Raw genomic sequence first — 6,144 nt, 5'->3', positions numbered from 1 at the left:
GTTGACCAAAATGTTTTTGCTTTTCTTTTGGGTTGCCCATTCATGACTAACTGCCTACCACACGATTTCTCGCTTTTTGTCTCTCTGTCTTTCTGGCAAGTGCACGCACCCTATAGCAAAAACCTCTCCAAAAAAAAAAAAAAAAAAAATCAAACAAACAAACAAATGCTCTGTTATTAGCAATGTGAATTCACTCTATAGAAAATTCTGAGTTGATCCTCCCTAGGGGTCATACTATTCAATGTGTGTGTGTTTTGTTTATTTTAGATTTTTATAATAGAGTATGTATGCTTGCCAGAGAGAGAGAGAGAGAGATGGAAAGTGAGAAATCACCCTCCCATCCTGGGGGCATGGCCCACAATCCCTCCTCCTCCATTTCCTCTCAGCATTTTGAGCATATACACACACAAGCACCCTGCAAGTTTTTATAGCTGCTGGGTTCCAGCCTCAAAACTGTGGAGTTGGCCGTGTAAAATCCAGTACTTTAACCACCCTGCAATCTGATGGCTCAGGTCATATATTTCTTTTTTTTTTTTTAAAGAGTAGAGACATGGTTTATTTGGTAACAAGGAGTAAAAAGGAATTCTCAATTCCTCTGTTCTCTTCTGGTGGCTGAACTGTAGTAGTCATATGAATGACAACACACAGTTCCTTTGCAGACCTGCATCTTTTGCAGATATGCAAAGATGCCTGAATTAAACAATGTGCACTTACTACTTTCTAGACAGAAGTACCAACTGTTGTGCTTTCTGGAGTATCAGTGGTGATTACATTCTCCTTCTTGTCTTCAGGTTTCATAGCAGGAAACAGAAGTACTTCCTTGATGTTACCGGAGTCAGTGAGAAACAGCCTATGCCCCAGCCAGCCATGGGGGGCAGCCTGTACTATAGGGCGGTACAGAAGTTTTCATCTATGAACATGGCTCTATCATCACCAGTGGCCTTGGCCTTGGCCTGTTCTTCAAAGAGCTGCTGCTGTCTCATGGGATCATTCAGCTCAGTGTGGGCATTGCATATCTCCTTCTTCATAAAAAACAGCTCAAAGTGTTCTGTCAGACCTGCTTTAGAGTGGTGCCATTTAGCCAAAGGGCTCATTATCTGTGGGTGATCACAGATGGATGCAGGATTGATGTAAGTTGTGTCCAGGAACACCCCAATGAGCTTATCAAGGAGCCTGACTGTAGTCTGAGATATGGGTCTTCCCCACTGACCTTCAGCCGGTGGACTGCTTGACTGCTGATCTTGTAGTATCAATTTGGTCCAGGCTCTCGTCCTTGGCACCCACACCATTGTCAGTGGTGTGGTTGGTGGCAGCAGCAGTGGCCTGGCTCAACTGTTTCTCACTGAGTTCCTTCTGCTTGGCCTCCTTCTCTGCCACTTTCTTCTCAGCTTTCAGGCATCTCTTTTGCTCATTCATGTCCAGTTTGGGCTCACCACCATCCACTTTCACTTCAGGCTCCTGTACTGCAGCTATCCTTCTGGAGGGCCTGACCCAGCAGTGACAAGTTGGTACAACAGTCTCTAGGTAAAGGGCTGGAGCCCCACCTCTTCCAGACCATACAATTTTTTTTCTTTTGAGAGGTTTTTGCTATAGGGTGCGTGCACTTGCCAGAAAGACAGAGAGAGACAGAGACAGAAAGTGAGAAGTCACCCCCCCAGGGGGGATGGCCACGCTGAAATCCCTTTTCCTCCATTCTCCTCTCAGGATCTTGGGCACACACGCACACGCTCCTGGCGTGAGATTAAGCCACTGGGTCTGGGACTTGAACTGCGGTCAACTACATGGGAGTCCAGTGACATAGTCATTACACTAACTGCTGGTCCCAAGGCCATACAATTCTTGATCCCATACTTTTGTCTTTAGCTTAAAGAGAAAACACCTGCATAGTTGGGGGAAGTAATCACCCACTATTTGCTGATGTAAGTGATAAGAGAATGGCATGTAAGATAGATCTATCCTTTCTTAAGTATTGCATTTTCCTATGGTAATAAGTAAGTAAGCATCTTTCAGAGAAAAGAGGATTTTCACTCCCTACAACAAATGCACACACACACGTCGTCTGGGATAACCTGAAGTGTATACCAATAGTGAAAGGCAGACAGAATGAAAAAATGGCTTTGCCAGGGAGTAATATGGAAAATTAAAAAGGAAGACAAATGGGTGAGTAAAGCTTTTTCAACCTCTGGATTTTCTTGAGAGAAGCTAAGTTTCAGCAAGTTACTTTGTTTTCAAAACATCTGCCTAAGTTTGTTCTGTGATTCTTACAATTATTTTGATGGTTAGCATTGCTTCTGGGTTTGCATATATGGAACCGATTATTTGTCACAGTGGGAGTAGGTATGTTGAAAAAAAATTTTTTTTGAGAGTTTTTTTTTGCTATAGGGTGTGTGCGCTTGCCAGACAGAGAGAGACAGAGAGACAGAAAGCGAGAAATCACCCCCCAGGGCGGATGGCCACGCCACAATCCCTTCTCCTTTGTTCTCCTCTCGGAGTCTTGGGCACGTATGCATGCGCACCCGGAGTGAGTTTAAAGCCACCGGTTCCGGGATGAGAACTACGGTCGACTACGTGGGAGTCCAGCGACATAGCCATTACGCTAACTGCTGGTCCCCCGGTATGTTGAAATTTTTTCATGGCTGTGGAGGAAAAAACACACAAACAACAGTACAAAAAAGGGTCAAAGAGATTCAGATATTAGAATCATTTCCAAACAGAGTGCTTGCTATTTTTTAAGTAGCAGGGTGACATTTATTTCAATGCTACCTAAATGCATCTAGATTCTATCACACTGTTCCACATGCATGTATTCATGAGAAAGTCTACATTTTGTGCATAATACACAGAATTTTGAGCTAATTATTCCCATTTACATAGTTATTAAATATCAAAAATATGTTTTCATTAATCAGCTGGCATTTAATTAATGTAAAATATCCATCTGATTAAATCTCAGATGACTATTCAAAACAGTGACATTTCATGTGTTATTGGACAACCTTACTGCCCACACAGATGGCATGCAATAAAAACATTAGCCAAATATTATACCACGACTGGTTGAACAAATTAAAAAAAAAGAAACACATTCATCTTAATAAAATACATTATAGATCAGGCCTCTGCAGTATATCCAACAATGAAATTATTACCATAACAGATTGGAGTTCACTCTAACATATGCTGCCAATCGAACGTATTTTGCATTTGTGTGTGTAACAAGCAGATGCAGATGTGTGATATTCTGTCTGTGATCTTGAGCACATTTTACTTAGTATTAAGTAACAAACATCAAAGCAGATGGATGATGTGGTTATAAATTTCCATATATCTGATGTCCACTTGGACTATTCATTAGAAGTATGCTGCTGGAATTACCAAAAGTGGTATAAATCACCAGGTGAATAATCATTAGTAGAAAGATATATATTTACTTTTTTAGCCCCAGTTAGATATTTAAAAATAAATATTACAAAACTGTAATGCAATTTTTATTTTTTTTAGAGAGAGAGTCTTGCTATGGGGTGCATGCGCTTACCAGACAGACAGAGAGACGTCCCTGGAGGTGGAGGTGGGTGGATGGCCACACCACAATCCCTTCTTCTCCAGCATTTTGGGCATACACACACACACACACACACACACACACACACACACACACACACTTGGTGTGAGTCTTAAGTCACCAGGTCAGGACTCAAACCATGGTTAACTATGTGGAAGTCTAGCAACAAAACCATTAAACCATCTGCTGGTCCCTAGAATGCAATTCTTTTTTTTAAAAAAATATATTATTATTATTATTATTATTATTATTATTATTATTATTATTTAATTTGACCACAGAGACAGAGAGATAGAGGGGAAGTGAGAAAGCAAGTCACCAGGTCTGGGACTTGAACCACAGTTGGCTATGTGGGAGTCTAGCACCTTAACCACCATGCCACCTGCCAGCCCCTAGAATGCAATTCTTAATAATAGCCTGAGTACATATTCATCGTTACAATGCATCAGGTGTTTGAGTTTTTGTATTTGTAACAGGTTGCATATGCTTGCCAAAGAGAGGCACAGAGACAGAATGGGAAAGTGAGAAATCACCTCCCAGGGGGCATTACTATGCCACAATTCCTTTTCTTCCATTCTCCTCTCAGGACACACACATGCTCAGTGTGATTTTCAAGCTACTTGGTCAGGGACTCCAACCAAGGTTGACCATGTAAGAATCCAGTGCTTTAACTACCACACCACCTAGTAGAGTTTTTAATCTAGTTAGTGTAATTAAATGATTACAATAAGCTGAAAAATATTAATGTTACTAATCACATTTTTCTGATGGGGAAACATGAGTTTAAGAAATAAGAAATTCTTCCAACTTTCTACTAAAATTAGTTGGACATGACAGCAGAATTTAGATCCAAGCAGAATGATATCAAAACACAGAATTTAAGATATCTCCTATGCTTTCTCTTTGACAATATTCACTCAAAGCCATGGTACCCATTCACTAAACTTTATTACCACTCTCCAGAGAAATACTTTATATGATAGCCTGTAGGTCATCAAATAAAGAAATAATTCATATTGGTTTTTATAATCCAGATACAAGCATATAACTGAAGTGTAGACATTCAATGTGCTCAAATGATTGAGTGATTAAATGAATGAGCCTTTGATGATTGAGTAGCTAACATATGGTGGTATTCTGGGACACACTGATTTTTAAGGCTTTCTTATGGGTCACATGCTCATACAAATGTGTTGACTTACTGGATGGAGACTTATAATTAGAAGAGTCCTCAGAATTGTACATTTATAAATGTATACACCTTTACATATGTTCATAGGACATTATAATACCTACATGTCACAGAAGAAAACATATTTTATATACAATTGCAATAATCTAAAATACTGAATTGTACTGTCTACTTGTTTATTTTTAGGGTTTTGTCATAGAGCATGTGCACTCACCAGAGAAAAAAGAGACAGAGATGCAGAGACAGGGGAAAGTGAGATATCACCCCCCACAGGGGGTAAGGCTATGCCACAATCCCTTCTCCATTCTCCTCTTGGGATTTTGGGCATGCACACACAGGTGCCTGGAGTGATTTTCTATCTGCCTGGTCCAGGACTAAACTGTGGTTGGCCATGTGGGAATCCAATGCCTTAATCCATGCCACCTGCTGAATCCTTATACTGTCTACCTTTGCAATAGATTGTTTTATTCTTCTCTCACCAATGAAAGAAAACCTCTTTAGAATATAATTTTAGAAACTTGGTGCACTTTGTTGAATGAAGGAAGGTAGTAGTTGCTGACTTACCACCTTTCCTGTGACAAGGATCCTTCAGCTATTAACTGATATGACAGTTTTTGATTCAATTATCCTTTAATGATGTGTCTCTACTTACCATTTTTACCCCTAGATTCCAAGGGTGTGTTGGTTAACATTCATATAATCAGTATTTTGGCAATGAAAAAATTACATGGCACAGTGGGAGGTCATATACTAAATAACATTTTATGTATTATTCTCAAATGCTCAAATAAAATGATCACAAGCCATAAGATTGATTTTCATAAGTTTTTAATTCATAGAGATATCAAGCTTAATGTGTCTGTATTTTTCAAAGCAATAGCCTTTGTAGTCCACAGAAACACATTGTTCGCTGTAGCATTCCTCTAAAGAATGATTTGAGAGTTAAATTTTTCTTAACTTGGTCATCATTCAGTATTTGTCAAGTCTAACATTTTCTTCATAAACAGAAGCATTTCTTCAGTAAGTACTAGTCTGATTTCATTTTCATCTCTCCTCTAATCCATTTTCCACATCACCTCTAGATTTGATGTGGTTTATAAAATGTCTCCTTATGTAACGATCCATCTCCAGAACTCTCTTATTCCTATTGCTATCAGGGATAAACTCCAAGTTACTTCTCACAGTAATAAATGGGCACCAAAGTCTGATTTCCTGTCCCACCCACTCTTCTTCCTGTTTATTACTTTTGTTCACCCTGGGTGCTATGATCTTTCTTGTTTAGGATTTGTCTCTGAAACAAAAAGGCCAGCTGAATGGGTCTCAGTCTCACTTGGACATTTGAGAATAAATTCAGATGTGGAGTAGCATGCCGAAAAGCAATCAAATGTCT

General features: G+C 39.6%; 1 pseudogene; it reads right to left on the bottom strand.

Annotated features, from left to right (window-relative positions):
* Positions 1-720: 720 nt before the first annotated feature.
* On the bottom strand, positions 721-1,289 carry LOC102500249 (lysine--tRNA ligase pseudogene; annotated as a pseudogene).
* Between the last annotated feature and the right edge of the window lie 4,855 nt (positions 1,290-6,144).

This window comes from Tupaia chinensis, unplaced genomic scaffold, assembly GCF_000334495.1.
Source record: "Tupaia chinensis unplaced genomic scaffold, TupChi_1.0 Scaffold138126_1, whole genome shotgun sequence".
NCBI classification, from domain to species: Eukaryota; Metazoa; Chordata; class Mammalia; order Scandentia; family Tupaiidae; genus Tupaia; species Tupaia belangeri.
The sequence above is the reverse complement of the archived record's forward strand: the minus strand, read 5'-3'. Positions and strand labels throughout refer to the sequence as shown.